This window comes from Cervus canadensis, chromosome 5 (assembly GCF_019320065.1).
Source record: "Cervus canadensis isolate Bull #8, Minnesota chromosome 5, ASM1932006v1, whole genome shotgun sequence".
In the NCBI taxonomy this organism is placed as follows: domain Eukaryota; kingdom Metazoa; phylum Chordata; class Mammalia; order Artiodactyla; family Cervidae; genus Cervus; species Cervus canadensis.
The window spans coordinates 84,722,050-84,740,506 of NC_057390.1; the positions used below are offsets into that span (position 1 = coordinate 84,722,050).

At 42.2% G+C, this 18,457-nt stretch overlaps 1 pseudogene; it reads left to right on the top strand.

Annotated features, from left to right (window-relative positions):
- Positions 1-14,244: 14,244 nt before the first annotated feature.
- LOC122442505 lies at positions 14,245-15,500 on the top strand (annotated as a pseudogene).
- The last annotated feature ends 2,957 nt before the right edge of the window (positions 15,501-18,457 follow it).

An 18,457-nucleotide genomic window follows, 5' to 3' on the forward strand; every position in this document is an offset into this window, starting at 1 on the left:
ATAATGCTTATATTATTTAGCTGTTAATGAGATAAAAGGCACTGATGTATGTAAAATGCCTAGAATGGCACATGATATAGAATATTGTTTACTAAATAAAAAGAAAAAAAACAGCCTAGTAGTTAATGAAGCACTTTGTATTTTTCACTAAACAAATCATCAAAATGAAATTTTAGATATATTGTGTTTGTAACTATAAAATTCAGTTATAGAGAGAATTCCTATGGTGTGGAAACTTCTCATTTTCAGATACTGGTGGGTAAGTGAGATGTCCTAACTGTTTAACTCTTAGAAAAAGCACACTGGAAGTGGAGAAAACATCAACTTTGGAGTTCAACAGGTTTAGGTGTAAATCCTGGCTGGGTCAATTCCTGTTAGATGACCTTGTGCAAGACCACCAGCCTCTCTGAACTTCATCTGTGAAATAAATGTCTATGATTTATTTAAAGCAACTCATAAAAGTTGAGGGCTTCCCTGCCTGCCAAGGCAGGAGGCACAAGAGCCTTGAGTTCAATCCCTGGGTCAGGAGGATCCCCTGGAGAAGGAAATGGCAACCCACTTCAGTATTCTTACCTGGAGAATTCCATGGACAGAGGAGCCTGGCAGTCTACAGTCCTATGGGGTCTCAAAGAGTCGGATATAACTGAGCGACTGAATGACAAAACAAGAATGATACAGCAGAATTGATGTGCACAGTGAAGGCACTGGCTGTGGTTTCCAATACAATGCTTGGCACCATGCAGAGCTAACAATTCTATTATTTTTCTTTATGAGTTATACATTACTTAGTAAAATGTCAATATGACGTCGGTTCAGTTCAGTTTAGTCACTCAGTTGTGTCCGACTCTTTGCAACTCCATGGACTGCAGCACACCAGGCCTCCCTGTCCATCACCAACTCCCAGAGTTTACTCAAACTCATGTCCATTGAGTCAGTGATGCCATCCAACCATCTCATCCTCTGTCAACCCCTTCTTCTCCCACCTTCGATCTTTCCCAGCATCAGGGTCTTTTCCAATGAGTCAGATCTTTGCATCAGGTGGCCAAAGGATATGAATTATGACATAGTAAACTTTGGAATAACCTGAAAGGAGTTGTTATGGAGGAGGAATGAGGATGCTGCAAAAGGGCTGCGTGGTGAGCAGGTTTCTACCTCTAATATGTTCCCTCCCCACCTTCCCAAGGCAGAGGCCAGGAGCTCGAGGATCAGGGGGCTTGGATCTGGGACAGGGGGACTGGAATCTTGGCTCCCGCTCATTTCTTAAGACAGTTGACTCTGCGGGAGCTGGCTCACCTATCCGATTGCAAACGGACAGGCTACAGTGAGTGCTCTAGAATAACATTCTCACCCACTGCCAGGATGCTTTCATGGGGAATCTCAGTTCTCCCTTACCTTTCAAGTCTCTGTTTCTTTCTATTGTTTTCAATATAGCATTTGAGAGAAAAAGCACAAGTCCTTAGGGCAGTAACCACATTTTCCCCCATCCCCTTACATAGCTCTTCATTTTTTTTTTTTGTCACTTTAAAAATGTCACTGACATAATTAATTTTTCCCTTGCAAGCTAAATTCGAGTGATGTCTAAATGCAAAATGTTTACAGGCAGTCTTGTACATTGGCAGCAGCAGCAACACCAATATATAAGGGAAACTAGTACACAATCTGAGGTTTTAGCTTTTTGTCATCCAGCTGACTTTTCTCACTTTTTCACAATGGGCCTTCTGTCTATTTCTCCATCTTTGAGCAAACAAAAACAGCTGACAGACTCAGGACCACACCTCACCTGGCCACCGCCAAGTTAAGGTCACATCTGTTTCTGTGCAGGTGTCTTCCCTTTGGCCTTGAAAGTTGACACGTCATTGATGGTTTGCTTTTCGGGGAATTAATTTGAGATCTCCATGTTTCTTGCAAGGGTATTTGGTTGGGTTCTGTAGCTTTCTCCCTGAGCCAATGAAAACAATGACAGGCAAACTGATCAAAGCTCCGTCATCTCCTTAACTATTCTCCCTGAAAAGTATTCATCCAGTCATTTGCTCATCTGGTCATCAAGTCATCCTTCCGTTTAACATAGACAACAACCAACCCCCTACGTACCGAAGAACACTGCTGAGCAGGCTGTCTGATGTAGAGTTCACAGTAAATGCCATCTGGGGACAATTGGCAAGGTGATCTGAGAGTCAGACACCATCTCAGGGTCAGCTCTGACCAAGTGGGCTCCTCACCTCCTGCTGGTTGTTGAGCCCCACTGATGTAAATATGGGGCTTCACAGGTGGTGCTAGTGGTAAAGAATCCACCTGCCAATGCAGGAGACACAAGAGACACAGGTTCAATCCCTGGGTGGGGAAGATCCCCTGGAGGAGGAAATGGCAACCCACTGCAGTATTCTTGCCTGGAGAATCCCATTGACGGAGGAGCCTGGCGGGCTACAGTCCATAGGGTCACAAAGAGTCAGACACGACTGATGCGCCTTAGGATGCACATGCGTGAGTAAAATATAACATGGGGACATTCTTCTCCCTTTTAACTGAGTACTCTTCCTAATCTTGGAGCTCCACTGCTCCTGGCTTGTGTGGGGTGATGATGGGCAAGGAGGTGCTTATCCATGCCTCTGTGTGTGTGCGTGTGTGTGTATGTGTGAGAGAGAGAGAGAGAGATTTGTTATTCAGTTGCTAATTTGTGTTCCACTCTTTTCGACCCCATGGACTATAGCTCACCAGGCTCCTCTGTCCATAGGATTCTCTAGGCAAGAATACTGGAGTGGGTGGCCATTTCCTTCTCCAGGGGATCTTCCTGACCCAGGGATCAGACCTGAGTCTCCTACATCAGCAGCCAGATTCTTTACCACTGAGCCATCAGGGAAGTCCTATGTGTGTGTGTGATGCATATATTGTATGTGGTGTGTATGTGCATGTGTGTGTGTGATAGGTATTTGTGGTACGGTGCTTTTGGCACTTTTAAAATCACTCAGAGCAGACTTGATTTTATTCAATAAACACGTTCAGTTAGAATAAAACCTGCCCAGGGAACAGAGGGAAAACCCACGCCCTAAGTCCAGAGGCAGCTGCGGGCATGGGCGGTGAGCCCCCCACCCCCCATCCGCCTTCGCACGGATGTAGCCGGTTCCAGGGGGACATCGCGGCGCTCAAGGGAGGAAAGCAGTCCAGCAGGGAGGCGCCGCTATCTGACAGCAAACAGGAGTGCCTCCTGAGCATCCCAGAGAGCTGGCCTGTCGGAGCACCGGGCCGGTGATGGATGACCCGGCGGTGAGATATCCCAGAGCGCAGGGGCGTTCCTGGGGGCGCACTGAGCCACGGGCCCAGTGAGATGCGCGCTCCAGGGAGTGCGGGGCTCAAGCCTGCGGCCTTGTGGACCAGCTGCAGGGGCCTGAGCGGCCTTATTTGGTATCAGAGCCGGCCCTGATGCTCGGCTCCGAGGTGCCTCATGAAGTCTGCCTGGGGTCTGCGGTTCCTCATCGCTCCCCAGTAAACAAACCCTGGGCGGGGAGCGGCCGGAGGACGGAGGCTGCCTGACAGCAGCCGACAGAGGCAAGGACTAATTTGGTCATGGGGAGCGTGGAGGGTGACATTTACTGGCTTTCGGTGTAGCTAACACAGAGCACACGGCCCTGGGTGTAGTTCGCAGAGAGAGATGCAGGGTCAGGCCTGGTTCCGGGGCTGTGGGCTGGGTGCGGGGCCAGGCCCCCCTAGCCCGGGAGCTTCTCCACTCTGGGGGCACCCGTGTTTCTGGCCACCCTGGTTCCTTGCCCCTCTGATGCCCTGATCTGCACTTCCACCGGTCCTGGTGACCCCTCAGCATGTACACTGAGATGTCAGGACAGGTGTCAGAGGTAACATTCCCCCAGAAAAAGCAAGCCTACCCTTGAACAGGGAAAGGGTAGAATCCTCCTTTGGTGGGAAGAAAGCAGAGTCCATCACCTTTGGTTCCACCAGGAGGTGAACACATAATTCTACTAGATTAAAAATATTAGGAAAGAAGATTTTGGTTTCCAGTATTCATTCTCTGTTTTTATTTGAACTGGAGTATGGTTTTTGGGCTTCCCTGGTCAGAGGTTAAAGCGTCTGCTTGCAATGAGGGAGACCTGGGTTCGATCCCTGGGTTGGGAAGATCCCCTGGAGAAGGCAATGGCAACCCACTCCAGTATTCGTGCCTGGAGAATCCCATGGACAGAGAAGCCTGGTGGGCTACAGTCCACGGGGTCGCAAAGAGTCGGACACGACTGAGCAACTTCACTTACTTACTTACTTACTTATGGTTACTTTAAGATATTGTGTTAGTTTCTGCTGTACTAGAGAATCAGCTGTAGTGTACATATATCCGCTCCCTCCCTAGCCTCCCTCCCACCCTCCACCCCATCCCTCTAGGCTGTTACAGAGCACTGCGCTGAGCGTCTGTGCTATAGAGCAGCTTGCCACTAGCTATCTATTTTACACATGTGTTTGTGTTAGTCGCTCAGTCATGTCCAGCTCTGCAACTCCATGAACCATAGCCAGCCAGACTCCTCTGTCCACGGGATTCTCCAGGCAAGAATCCTGGAGTGGGCTGCCATTCCCTTCTCCAGGGGGAACTTCCCAACCCAGGGATCAAACCTGGGTCTCCTCCATTGCAGGAAGATTCTTTATCATCTGAGCCACCTGGGAAGCCCATTTTTACACACGGTAGTGGATACATGTCAATGCTGCTCCCTCGATTCATCCTACCCTCTCCTTCCTCTGCCTCCTCGTTCAGGTATTCATCCTGGAGCTGGGAGGTCACCAGACACTCTTTTATAAAAGGTGAGGTATTGGCTATTTGAGGTTTTGTGAGACACAGGGTTCCTGCTGCATCGGGCGAGTTTGCTCAGCAGTGCCACAGGGACCCCGGGAGACTGTGCAAACCAGTGGGAGGGGCTGTGTTTTCTGAGACTTCCCTTACAGAAGCAGTCAGGGTGGGGGGAGCAGGGAGGGTGGTGTGCCTGGATTTGCCCACCCCTGTTTGAATTCATCACCAAATATTGAGTGGATACCTGCATATTCTAGGACCTGAGAAAACATTGATGACTTCAAGACAGTTATGCTGCCCCAGTAGAGTTTATAACCTATGTGGGGAAAGAGACCAAAACTCCTAAATAATTATGTAATAGCTGACAGCTCGGGCAACATGCTCTAAAGGAAAGGGAAGGTGAGTGAGTGAGTGTTCCCATTTATTCAGGCTCTTTCTCTTCAAGCTCCAGTCTTTCATTCAACTCTGTGAGGACCGTGACCTCAAAGATCAAGTTTATTTTTATGTACCCTGCACCTTGCAAAACACTTTCTGATGACTACTTCCTGATATTCTGGCCAATGCAATTTGATAAGATGAAGAAACTGAAGACATACAACTTTGTAAACAGGTAATAAAACTGACTACTTGTGGATGATATGCTTACATTCCTAGGTAAAAAGTGCTATAAACAGTAAGAAAATCAAGCTAATAAAGGGCTGTGCATACTTTATAATAAGGAAGAGGTTTGTTAAAATAATGAAATATGTAGCTTACATATGAAAACATATATAAATATATATAAACACATACACATATACACACACGTATAAAACATGTGAACGAAAACAACAAAACAAAATACTTAAGAATGAACTTGGGAATGTATGTTACCTACAACAAGAAAATTTTAAAAATTACTCCTGAGGGACAGAAAAACACAAGTATGCCAAATGGAAACAAACTCATATTTTTGAATGAGAAGGCTCATTGCTATACAGATATTAAAATTTCCAATGAAAATTATGTATGTAATGTAAACCCTGTGTGTGTTTTTTTTTTTAAGGGATGTGATTCTATTGAGAAGGGACTAGTTTCCATGGCTCTGCAATGTAGCTGGGTCCTTTGCTTCAGGATTTCTCACAAGCTTGCAAGGAAAATGCTGCCAGGGGTTGCAGACTGCCTCTTCAGGAGGTTTGGCTGACTGTCTGATTCCAAGCTCACTCATGTGGTTACTGGAATATTTGGTTGCTTCAGGGATGTTGAATGGTTGGTCTCCATTCCTTGATGGCCACCCTTACTTCCTTGCCTCTCCTAAGGGAATCTCAGAGCATGGTGGCTTTCTTGAGATCAAACCCGAGAGAAGAGGCAAAGAGAGCATTTGAACAGGTTGAAGTCATATTCTTTTATAGCCTAATAATAGAAGGGGGGCTTCCCAGGTAGCTCAGTGGTAAAGAACCCGCCTGCCAATGCAGGAGACACGGGTTCGGACCCTGGGTTGGAATGATCCTCTGGAGAAGGAAATGGCAACCAACTCCAGTATTCTTGCCTGGAAAATCCCATAGACAGAAGAGGCTGGCGGGCTACCTTTCATGGGGTAGGAAAGAGTCTAATATGACTGAGCACACATGCCTAATAGAAGTGATATTCTATAACTTTTGCTCTAGTTTATTTCTGGCAATAAATTACTAGTCTAAACTCAAGAATTGAGAACTGCACAAGGGTGTGAATACCAAGAGACAGGGCTCCCCAGAAGCAATATTGGAAGGCTGCCTAACAAAGCTCATTGTCATCTCTCTAACTGCTCCCTGCTATTTTAATTCCCTGCATAACATTTATCACTATCAGATGTGTCCCTTGTTTGTTTATTTGTTTGTTGTCTGTGTCCACCCTCTGGAATAATGTGTCCATGAGTGCAGAAACTGCCAGTTATCATAGTAGGTGATCAATAATGGTTGTTTAATAAGGGAATGGATCAATGCGTGGCTTGGACATACCTGAGAAGTTGGCTGAGGTTCCCCGGGAACTAGGCAGGCTGTTCTGCCTGAGAGGGGGTTGCCGAAACCAGCAAACATTTTGGCCGAAGCCGGAGCAGTCAACCAGAGCTTCTCTGATTTATTTTACAGCAGATGTTCTTTCTGCTCTCTGACCTCTGTCCTGGGGACAGCAATTTAGAAAATGAAGGGGTGGCAGCACATGATTATGCCACATACACTTATTTAATTGAAGTGATCTCATTTGTAATAGAGACTGCAAACCGGGCATGAGTCCTGAGCGGCAGCTGCTGTTCTCCCTGGGCTCTTCACCTGGGCTCAGAGCTACATGAATCCTTCTCTGTTCATCTCACTTCTGCTTCCTTGCCTTTTCCCTCTTCATTTTTCATCCTGCATCTTCAAGACTACTTGTCTTCCTCCTTCAGCACTTAAATTTTAATTATCCCTTGCTTCATGACTCATGGGGCTTCCCTGGTGGTTCAAACGGTGAAGAATCTGCCTGCAATGCAGGAGACCCGGATTCAATCCCTGGGTCAGGAAGATCCCCTGGAGAAGGAAATGGCAACCCACTTCAGTACTCTTGCCTGGCTAATTCATGGACAGGGGAGCCTGGTGGACCTCAGTCCATGGGATCCCAAAGAGTTGGACACGACTGAGCTACTAACTTTCACTTTTTTCATGACCTTATAGTCTTCCATTTGTTGTTGTTGTTTAGTCGATAAGCCATGTCCTACTCTTTTGTGATCCCATGGACTGTAGCTCGACAGGCTCCTCCGTCCATGGGATTTCCCAGGCAAGAATACTGGAGTGGGTTGCCATTTCCTCCTCCAGGGGATTTTCCTGACCAAAGGATAGAACCCATGTCTTCTGCATCTCCTGCACTGGCAGGAGGATTCTTCACCTTTGAGCCACTGGAGGAACCCCTTCCATCTGATCAACGTGCATAAATTCTCTTCATGGCTTAGATTTCAGCAATCCCGCAAAAGATGACATAGAAGGGAAGTCTGAGCCCATCCTCAGAATCTGTCTCTCCCACAGCTCACTCACATTCTTTAGCTCCAGAAGGTCGTGAAACTTGCACTGAAGTGGCTATGCCCTGTGGTGTGCTCTCTTCAACCTGGACATGCAATAAGCAAATTGTTAAAGATAATGGTTCTCCACTCTTTCCACAATTTCCATTTTCTGGGCCATGTGCTACCCTCCTGTTATTTCTTATCCCTTTCCCCAAAGCATCCTTGGACTATAGGCTCATCCAGAAAAATAAGAACCATTAACTTCTGTAGTGATTGTGAATTTTAATCACAAACGCAGATGTTCAGATAATAAAATTTTCTTTTAATGTAGTCAAAGATGTTCAAGCACATCGTTTTTAGAGTCAAGTAGCTTTATAATGTTTCTAACAGAAATAGCAGACTGTATTCACCTCTCTCACTTGTATTTCCACCTTAGAGAGGAGGCCACTTTCAACCTGGCTAGCTGATTTTTCCTGGGATAACCCACATGTTTCTATAGGGAATCCATATGCATCTATGCCTTGATTTTTCCTTTTTAGGCATTATCTACTGACTTCCTAAAGTGTAAAATGAGAAATCAGCTCTCTGACAATCCCCACTCTTAATGCCGACATGTCTATACGTACACCCTCACACCAACACACCCACAACCCCCTTCCTTCAATAGTGATGATTTCTGTGCATCATGATGCTAGATTTCCTTTTTGTAATTTTTTTTTTGTTTTAATGTTATATGCCTTTGTCTAATTAGAAATCTAAGTAGTCATAGCATTCTACATATTCCTAACTGAAGGGTAAATTCCTCCATATATATATACATGTGAATATTCATTGGAAGGACTGATGATAAAGCTGAAGCTCCAATACTTTGGCCACCTGATAGGAAGAGCTGACTCTTTGAAAAACCCTGATGCTGGGAAAGATTGAAGGCAGCAGGAGAAGGGGCCGACAGAGGATGAGATGATTGGATGGCATCACTGACTCAGTGGACATGAGTTCAAACAAACTCTGGAAGATGGTGAAGGACAGGGAAGCCTGGCGTGCTACAGTCCATGGGGTCACAAAAAGTAGAAATGACTTAGCGACTGAACAACAACAATATGGAAACATTCATTAGGAATCTTTTAATCATCCTCCTATACTGAGCTAGATCTGTGCATAGATGTTCCTGTGGCCTTTCCTTTTATGATCATCCTGGGAATTTGCCTACTTCCTTTTTATTTCTTTTGGTTTAAATATTTTTACTTGGAACCTATTTCTTCCTTTTCCATGATTAATTCCTAATTTATTGGAATTCATCCTCCAACAAAGAGTACATGAGAAGCAAAATTTTGATAATGTATTTATCTCATGGTGTTATTCTCCACTTTTGTTTAAATGGTGATTTAAGTACAAATAGGATTTCAGGTCAAACATAATTTTTCCCATGATGATTCTGAAGATGTGACTCATTTTATTCTATCTTCTTCTGTTGTCTTGGAAAGACTCTGCTTTAGTCACCTCTTGCTGAGAAGGAAACTGCCCCAGATCTTAGGGTTCAAATAAGGATTTATCATTTATCATGATTCTTCAGGTTGGCTGGTGCTACTTTTGCTGGATTCACAAGAGGTACCTTATATGATAGCATTCATCTAGAGCATAGCTTGGGATTGGCTCAACGGGACTTTCTCTGCTTAGTGTTCCATCCTTCAGAAGGCTGGTCTGGACTGGGCTTCCTCACATGGTGGCAGCAGCTTTCTAGAAAGGCAAGACCCCAACACATTAGTAGCTTATTAAACATATGTCTGAAATGTATTTTCTGATACCCAATGGCCAGAGCAATTTACATAGCCAAACACAAAAACTTTGAGAGTTGATTATACAAGGGAGTAGGGTACTGGGTGGGGGGGTTGATTCACCAGGTACCATTTGAGCAACAACCTACAACAGTTTACAGTCCAGCTTCAAAGATTCACACCCCTCTATATGCAAAACACTCTCAGGCCCTAACAAGACCCCCACCCTGACTCATCAAGTCACATCACTGAGTTTGAAATTCATGATCTCATGGTCTATATCAGACCTAGATATGGTGCAGGTTCTGTGAATGCTTCTCTTTTTGATCTGGAGATTTGCAAATTAAAAAGACATGCAATTTGCCTTTCACACACACACAGTGGTAAGAGAGGGATGTGGTAACTGCAATGGGCACTGAATAGTAAGAGTAGAGACAGGAGCACCGAGGTCACTGGTCCAGAGCAATTCTGAAATCCAGCTGATTACCTATCAGGGCATCAGGTTAAGCCCAATTCTGTCCCTCACAACAAACTGTGGAAAATTCTTCAAGAGATGGGAATACCAGACCACCTGACCTGCCTCTTGAGAAATCTGTATGCAGGTCATGAAGCAACATTAGAACTGGATATGGAACAACAGACTGGTTCCAAATTGGGAAAGGAGTACATCAAGGTTGTATATTGTCCCCCTGGTTATTTAACTTATATGCAGAGTGCATCATGTGAAATGCCAGGCTGGATGAAGCACAAGCTGGAATCAAGATTGCCTGGAGAAGTATCAATAACCTCAGATACGCAGATGACACCACTCTGATGCCCTTATAACAGAAAGCAAAGAACTAAAGAGCCTCTTGATGAAAGTGAAAGAGGAGAGTGAAAAAGCTATCTTAAAACTCAACATTCAAAAAACTAAGATCATGGCATCCAGTCCCATCACTTCATGGCAAATAGATGGGGAAACAATGGAAACAGTGACAGACTTTATTTTCTTGAGCTTCAGAGTCACTGCAGATGGTGAGTGCAACCTTGAAATTAAAAAATGCTTACTCCTTGGAAGAAAAGCTATGACCAACCTAGACAGCATATTAAAAAGCAGAGACTTTACTTTGCTGTAAAGTCTATAGTCCTATAGTCAAAGCTATGATTTGTCCAGTAGTCATGTATGGATGTGAGAGTTGGACTATAAAGAAGGCTGAGTACCAAAGAATTGATGCTTTTGAACTGTGGTGTTGGAGAAGACTCTTGAGAGTCCATTAGACTGCAAGGATATACAACCAGTCCACCCTAAAGGAAATCAGTCCAGAATATTCATTGGAAGGACTGATGCTGAAGCTGAAGCTCCAGTATTTTGGCCACCTGATGCCAAGAACTGACTCATTGGAAAAGACCCTGATGCTGGGAAAGATTGAAGGTGGGAGGAGAAGGAGGTGACAGAAGATGAGATGGTTGGATGGCATCACTGACTCAATGGACATGAGTTTGGGTAAATTTCGGGAGTTGGTGATGGACAGGGAGGCCCAGTGTGCTGCAGTCCATGGGGTGGCAAAGAGTCAGACACGAATGAGCAACTTAACTGAACTGAACTGTTCCTCAAAAGTAATTCTCCAATTCATGATTTTCCATGGTTTGGGGTTTTGCCCTCTCAGGATGCTTCCCTGTGAAACACTTTCTTTCCCATAAGAAGTAGCCCATGTTCTCATCAGACCAGTTTTCTCAGACTCCTTCTTGACTATAGAAAATTGAGAACTCCAGAGGTATCTTATCTTTTTTAATGATTTATGCCCCTTTAGTCCAATCTTGTGTAATACCTTTAAACTTTTTGTGGTCCTTCTACAAATCTGATTGTTATTCACTCCATGTACCAAAATTCACGACTATAATTCTTTTCAAGAGAACTCTCTCCACTTTTGTCCAAGTATACATTTGCAGTGAAATAACACTTTTGAGATTTTTAGAAGTGCTTCTTCCTAGTTGAGAGAATCTATTAATCTGAGGTCTAAACAAAGGTTCTTATGACCGAATCTTTGATTTAGTCTTTACCCTGAGGCCACTTTTCATTTTGAGTCTTGTGCCTGCTAGAGAGCCTGGAAATATTAAACAGTTTTATTTTCTGACCACATAAGTCTTGATTGGAAATTCTGTTCACATACTGAATAGTTCTCTTTAGCTCAATTCTGTCTTTCCATATCTTATCATATACAACTAACAGAAGCCAATTGGCACTTGCAATATTCTGCCTAGAAATGTTATCTGTATGTGCAGGTTAATTTGGTACATTTTTTTCCTCAGGTAAATGCAAACAGTTGTTTTGCCACTTGTTTCATTACTACAAAACATGGAGCACCATCTTTTAAGCCTCTGGTATCAGTTTTATCCTTGCACTTCCTGCCTTCATCTATAAGCTCCTCATTATCCTTCCATCATCCCCCTTTGCCCCTTGAAAAACCCAGCAACTCATGTGTTTTTACAGCAGTACTCTATTTCCAAACCACTTTTCTGTTTTAGTTATCTATCTATGAAAACAAAGTCCCATAAAATGGGATGGATATGCAAAACACTTTACAAATTTGAGGAATAACTTTTATTATTATTTAAGAAGACAGTCTGATGATATAAAAACTGGTCTGTTCTGTGAAAATGGTAGAAAGAGTGTGAATACCAACCTATGAACATTGTTCACTGATTTTTTTTCCCTTGAAATGTGATATCAGAGACCTTCAATGTCTGCATCCCCTCCAAAGGCATAGTGCAAGAGAACTGAGAAAACAGGTGTTTTGTTTTTTTGTTGTTGTTCGGTCGTGTCTGGCTCTTTTGCGACCCCATGGACTGCAGCACCCCTGGCTTCCCTGTCCTTCACTATCTCCCGGAGTCTGCTCAAACTCATGTTCATTGAGTGGATGATTTCATTCAACCATCTCACCCTCTGTTGCCCTCTTCTCCTCCTGCCCTCAATTTTCCTCAGCATCAAAGTCTTTTCTAATGAGTTGGCTGTTTACATCAGGTGGCCAAAGTCTTGGAGCTTCAGCTTCAGCATCAGTCCTTCCAATGAATAGTCAGGGTTAACTTTCTTTAGAATTGACTGGTTTGATCTTGCTGTCCACAGAACTCTCAAAACTCTTCTCCAGCATCACAGATGTGAAGCCTCAAGATGTGTATTTAATTAGAGAGTTGATTGAAAATGCATTTAACTCAGCTGGTAAAGAATCCTCTTGCAGTGCAGGAGACCTGGGATTGATCCCTGGGTTGAGAAGATCCCCTGGAGAAGGGAAAGGCTATCCACTCCGTATTCTGGCCTAGAGAATTCCATGGGATGTATAGTCCATGGGGTCGCAAAGAGTTGGACACAACTAGCGACTTTCACTTTCACTTTAGGCAAATTTAGGAAAGATGGGTTGGTCTACATTTGCTCCTGTGAATGGGTTTCAGTAACAAATATCAAGCAGGGATTTAGAAGAGCTGGTTCCCAGTGGCATCTCTGACACCAGGTGGATGATCTGGGGCAGCCACCTCCTTGCTCTGTGTTTGCATATGTGATGTGGCAAAGTTCAGCCACCTGCTCTCCATCATCTCCCCTAATCTTAACAGTCAATCACAGAATAAGTTGAGCCTTGAAACAAATCTCTATTTGGAGTCTGGACTCAGCATCAGAAGAAGTCAGTGTCACTATTTGGGAAAACTCCAGAGACAATTTTCATAAAATATCTAGAGTTATTTTAGTGCAGTACCATAATAGTCCTAAGTTTTCCTTTATTAGTAAACTTGTTCGCACAGTACACTGATGGGGTAAACCTCTTCCTAAAAATATGTTGATCACCGTCAGAGATTAATGTGATTTGGGTGATGAATCTAGTTTCTATTTTAATTGCATGAAAGAGTTAAATGTTCCAGCTGAATTGTGAATAAACTTTCCACTTAATAAACACAAGGGCAGTATGCACAAGATAATCTGTATGTCTGGATCTGAATCTATTTTATTATTTTATCTTATCCTCTGAGGAGTTATCTTATTCTCAGGCTAGGAAATGTTCACAAAGCATGGTCTCTGTGGATTAACTGAACATCTCTCCAAAGACAGGAAAGTAGAGAGAATCCTTTCTGCTGCAAAATGAATTCAACTCTCCAAATTGACAGTGCAGTTTCTTTCTGAGGCACTTAATTATTTACCAGATGATTGTGGTTTATAAGAAGATTCAAACTCAGGAACTGAAAAGACTCACACCACCTCTGAGACCTTATTAAGCTTAACATTAGTTTAAATAACAGCAAATATAACAGCTAATGTCTCTTTTGGGCTATACTGCTTGAAAAATGTATAAATTTGATCAAATAAATTAGTTCCACTGAGCTTTATCTTTACAGTCTGCCGAGGGTAAAAAATAATACATAATGAATATACTTTGTGAACTGTAAATTGCTATTAATATTTGAGAGCTTATTTTCATTCATAGTGCTATTGCAATTTGTTTCTTTCTACTGAAGACTTTTTAAATGAATAATGAAAAAACTTGAATTAAGCAAGTTTTATTATTCTATATACATCGATTAAGATATTTTGAAAAACTGATAGGTAATAATATTATGTGTTTAATTTATTCCAAAGGGGGGAGGTCATTATATCTTTGTAAGAAATATGCTACATGGTAAATGCTTTACAATTTAAGGAATAACTCCCCCCAATTTAACTTTAAATTCATGTATAATTGTTAATGAAATCTACATATGAATAAGTGGGCCTGATTGGTAAAAAGACACAGAAAATGGCAATAACTGGAGAGCCGCTGCCTATCAAGGGCCACTGGACTCAGAGGGCAGCAGTTATAGGGGGCATGATCCAAATGTACAGTGGTTATCGTGGGAGCACTATCATATTTTGTGGAATGAAGAAAGAAGCCCAGGAGTTGTCACAGAATGTGGTCATAAGGCAGGATGCCCAGTCATTACATGGAGAAATTCCATAGAAGCAAAGGGAAATCACCCTGAAAGGTTTTAGAAATGGTAATTCTGGAGTTTTCTTTGCAACTAATTTTGCTGCACATAGGTTAGACATCCCTGAGGCTGATTATTCTAAGTTCTCCACCAAAGGACGTGGAGTCCTACATTCATCATTCTGGATGAACAGGTGGAGCTGGAAGGACCAGGGTTTGCATTTGCTTTTATCAGAACAAGGAAGAATACTAGTTAGCCCAAGGGGAGCAAAAGCTGGGAATTAAATTTAAGCAAATAGGTGTTCCTTCTGCAGCAGAGATAATAAAAGATTCTAGGGAAGATGTCATCAGGTTCTTGGACTCGGTACCTCCCACTGTGATTGGTCACTTCAAGCAGTCAGTCAAGAAGCTGATTGAGGAGAAGGGAGCCCTGGAAGCCCTGGCAGCCGCCCTAGCCCACATTTCCAGTGCCATGTTGGTAGACCAGCACTCCTTGAGCAACTGGGATGCAGGCTTTGTGACCATGATCTTGCAGTGCTCAATGGCAATGTCAGGCGTTAGTTATGCTTGGAAAGAACTTAAAGAGCAACTGGGTGAGGATATTGATTCCAAAGTGAAGGGAATGGTCTTTCTAAAAGGAAAGCAGGGTGTTTGCTTTGATATTCCTACTGGATCAGTAAGTATAGGAAAAGTGGCATGATTCAAGGTGCTGGCAGCTTCCTGTGGCTACAGAACAACCAAAGCTAGAAGGACCACAGGGGCGACACTGCAACTTCTGAGGACAGCGGGAAGACAACTGAAGCTTCAGGGGACAGCTTGAGGGCAACCGAGGTGACAGGGGACAGCGGGGAAGAAGTAGGAGCTTCAGAGGACAGTGATCAGGAGGCAGCAACGAAAGTAACAGATTCCCAAACAAAGGCCAGAAGCAGAGTTTTAATAAAGCATTCGGACAGTACTTTGAAGTAGAGGATTTGTTAGGGAAAAACAGAACTATGTTCAGCAACATGGAACTGAACATGGTTTTTCATACAACTTAAAAGCACATTGTATTTCCTTCCTGACCACTTACTTGCCCATCCCCCACCTCTTTGAGAGAGATAAGCTTCATCTAAATTGTTTCCTCTGATTGATGATACTCATTGATAACTTTATTGCTACTTCTGTCTCAGATATTCCTTTGGAAAAGGTGTATGGACTCATTACATATTCTAATGTATTGTCTATAGATTATAAGATAAAGTCAAGCATGTATCCGCTGATACTTTTTAAGCTGGCCTGTTTTTATGCTCAGAAATGTCTCAGAATAGTAGACTTCCCTGCTGTCTCAGATGGTAAAGAATCTGCCTGCAATGCAGGAGACTCATATTCAATCCCTGGGTCAGGAAGATCCCCTGAATAAGGAAATGGCAACCCACTCCAGTACTCTTGGCTAGAGAATTCCATGAACAGAGGAGCCTGGCAGGCTACAGTCCATGGGATCTCAAAAAGTCAGACACTACTGAGCGACTATCAGTCACTCACATAAAAGTTAATCTCCAAGTACCCATATTTCCATTGTTTACTCATTTAAATGAATTTCAAATTTAAAAAAAATTCTAAATTACATTATATCAATAATTTTCATGCATTATGTATTATCAGTATCTCTGACTAGTGTGGTAGATAGATTTCTAGAAGTTTCTGAGCTTATTGGACCAAAGTTATGGACTTGACACAAATTGACAAATTATTTTAAGAGAAGTTTGGGCCAGTTTGTGTTCTAACAGATAAATTGCTAGAATTCTCTTTACAGTACATGGTCCTACCATTAACATATTTCCAAACATATTTCTAATTTGTCATGCAAAACAGTATTTTATTGTTTCAATTCACATAGCTTTTGTTATATTAGAGCCACACTGTTCAAAACAGTAGCCATTGGCCATATAATTTAAATTAATTAAAGTTAAATAAAATTAAAAATTCAGTTTCTTAACCACATCATATTAGACAGTACAGAACATCGCAAATGTTTCTGCTGCTAAAGAGGCTAGACTTTATGTTCTACGTTAATTAATTATAGCTATCCATTTTCAATTGCAAATGACAGACACAGACACATAACTAAGAATTGTTTAAAAATAAAAATAAATGTCAAGAATGTGTTAGTATATTATTGCAAACAATCCACCCCCTGCCCACCTTACACACATCAGTCACCTCTTAAATCTTGTCTTTTTCTTAGTTTTGCCCTGTTCTCCACTTGGGGCAAAGAGCATGGTTTGTGGTTTATCATGTCTGCATAGCTAGTTCTCCCATTAAACTTTGGACTTGACTTATTTTAATCATCTAATTATAGGACAATTTTAAAGTTTTATTAAAAAAAAGTTTACATTATTCCATTTTGCCATCTGCAAAATAATTACACTCAGTGTATTCACATTTCTTATACAGATCACTGGAATATTTTTGTTTGTTCATTTTTTTTTTTACATTTTATAGATTAACACTGTCAAATTTATAGCTAGGTACTTTGTATTGCCATTCCTTGTCTCAATGTAGTTATTTAAAAAAAATTATTTTATAAAAACTTATGGCTAATTTCTAAAAATATATTTTAACTTTTGTATCTGCTTTTTACCTAGTTATTTTCTGTAACTAATTTATTGAGTGCAGTAGATTTTTCAGTTTCTTCTTTTGTGATATCTAACATATAATCTAAGTATTATCTTTGAATTATATTTCATTATAATTTGATATATATATATATATATATATAAATAAATATATCTGTTTATCTGAGTATAATCTTCGAATTATCTGTGGACTGTTTTTCTGTTTTGTTTCGACTAGTTCTGATTATATTCCTCCTTGTCTTTTTCATTCACTGGAACATTCTGACCTCTTTTAAAATTTTTTATTTAAAACTTAATAATATTTCATTTAGTTTTTTACTTTATAAAATCACCTTGAAAAGATCTAATACAGATTTTAAGTGCATTTTAGAAATCTCTACTTGATCACATATGAGACAACTTAAAAATAAAGTGTTTGGAGATATACAGTATTTTTTTAAATGTTTTGGCTTACCAAAATGAGTTTCTTTAGGAGAGGAGAAAAAATAAAGAAAATCTGCAATTCACAGGAAACAAAGATAGTTTCATTTATTTGGTCAAAAGGCAAGGCAATGAATAAGCATGTAAAGTCTTCAGTGTCATTTAAAAAAAAATTCTTATTGCCAAATTTTCACTTTTTCCTCCTTGTTGGATGGCTGAACAGGAAGAGGGTAGTGTTGGTAAGCCAGCATTAACTCAACTGCATTCTGCTTGGCCTCAGGAGCAAGGTGAGCTCAGCTGGGGGCCAGTGCTCTGTCTCTCAGCCACCTCCCAACTGAGGGTCCCTTGGACTCCTGAGTTGCAGTCTTGAGGGGACTGCTGCCCGCGGGTGGCTTCTCCCACATCACCCTTTCCTCCTCTTCCCGGTCCTCTCTTGGCTGCTTTAGTGAGAAGCCATGCAGATACATGACTGACTTTGTACCACACCCAGGTCGTCAGCATCCTCAATTTCTACTTCTTCCTCTTGTATGCAGGGATTGAAGAACTAGCTTGACTTCAAATCTTCCAACTGGTCAGCCCTGACCATGGCAGAGAGTTAGAAGCAGTCTGAAATTCCTTTGGGGGATGAATTTTATGGGAAAGTCAACACTAACTGCATGAACTCTTCCTGCCACTATTTTCAGTTCAGTTCAGTTCGGTTTAGTCACTCAGTCGTGTCCAACTGTTTGAGACCCCACGAACCACAGCGTGCCAGGCCTCCCTGTCCATCACCAACTCCCGGAGTTCACCCAAACCCATGTCCATTGTGTCAGTGATGCCATCCAACCATCTCATCCTCTGCCGTCCCCTTCTCCTCCTGCCCTCAATCTTTCCCAGCATAAGGGTCTTTTCAAATGAGTCAGCTCTCCACATCAGGTAGCCAAAGTATTGGAGTTTCAGCTTCAACATCAGTCCTCCAA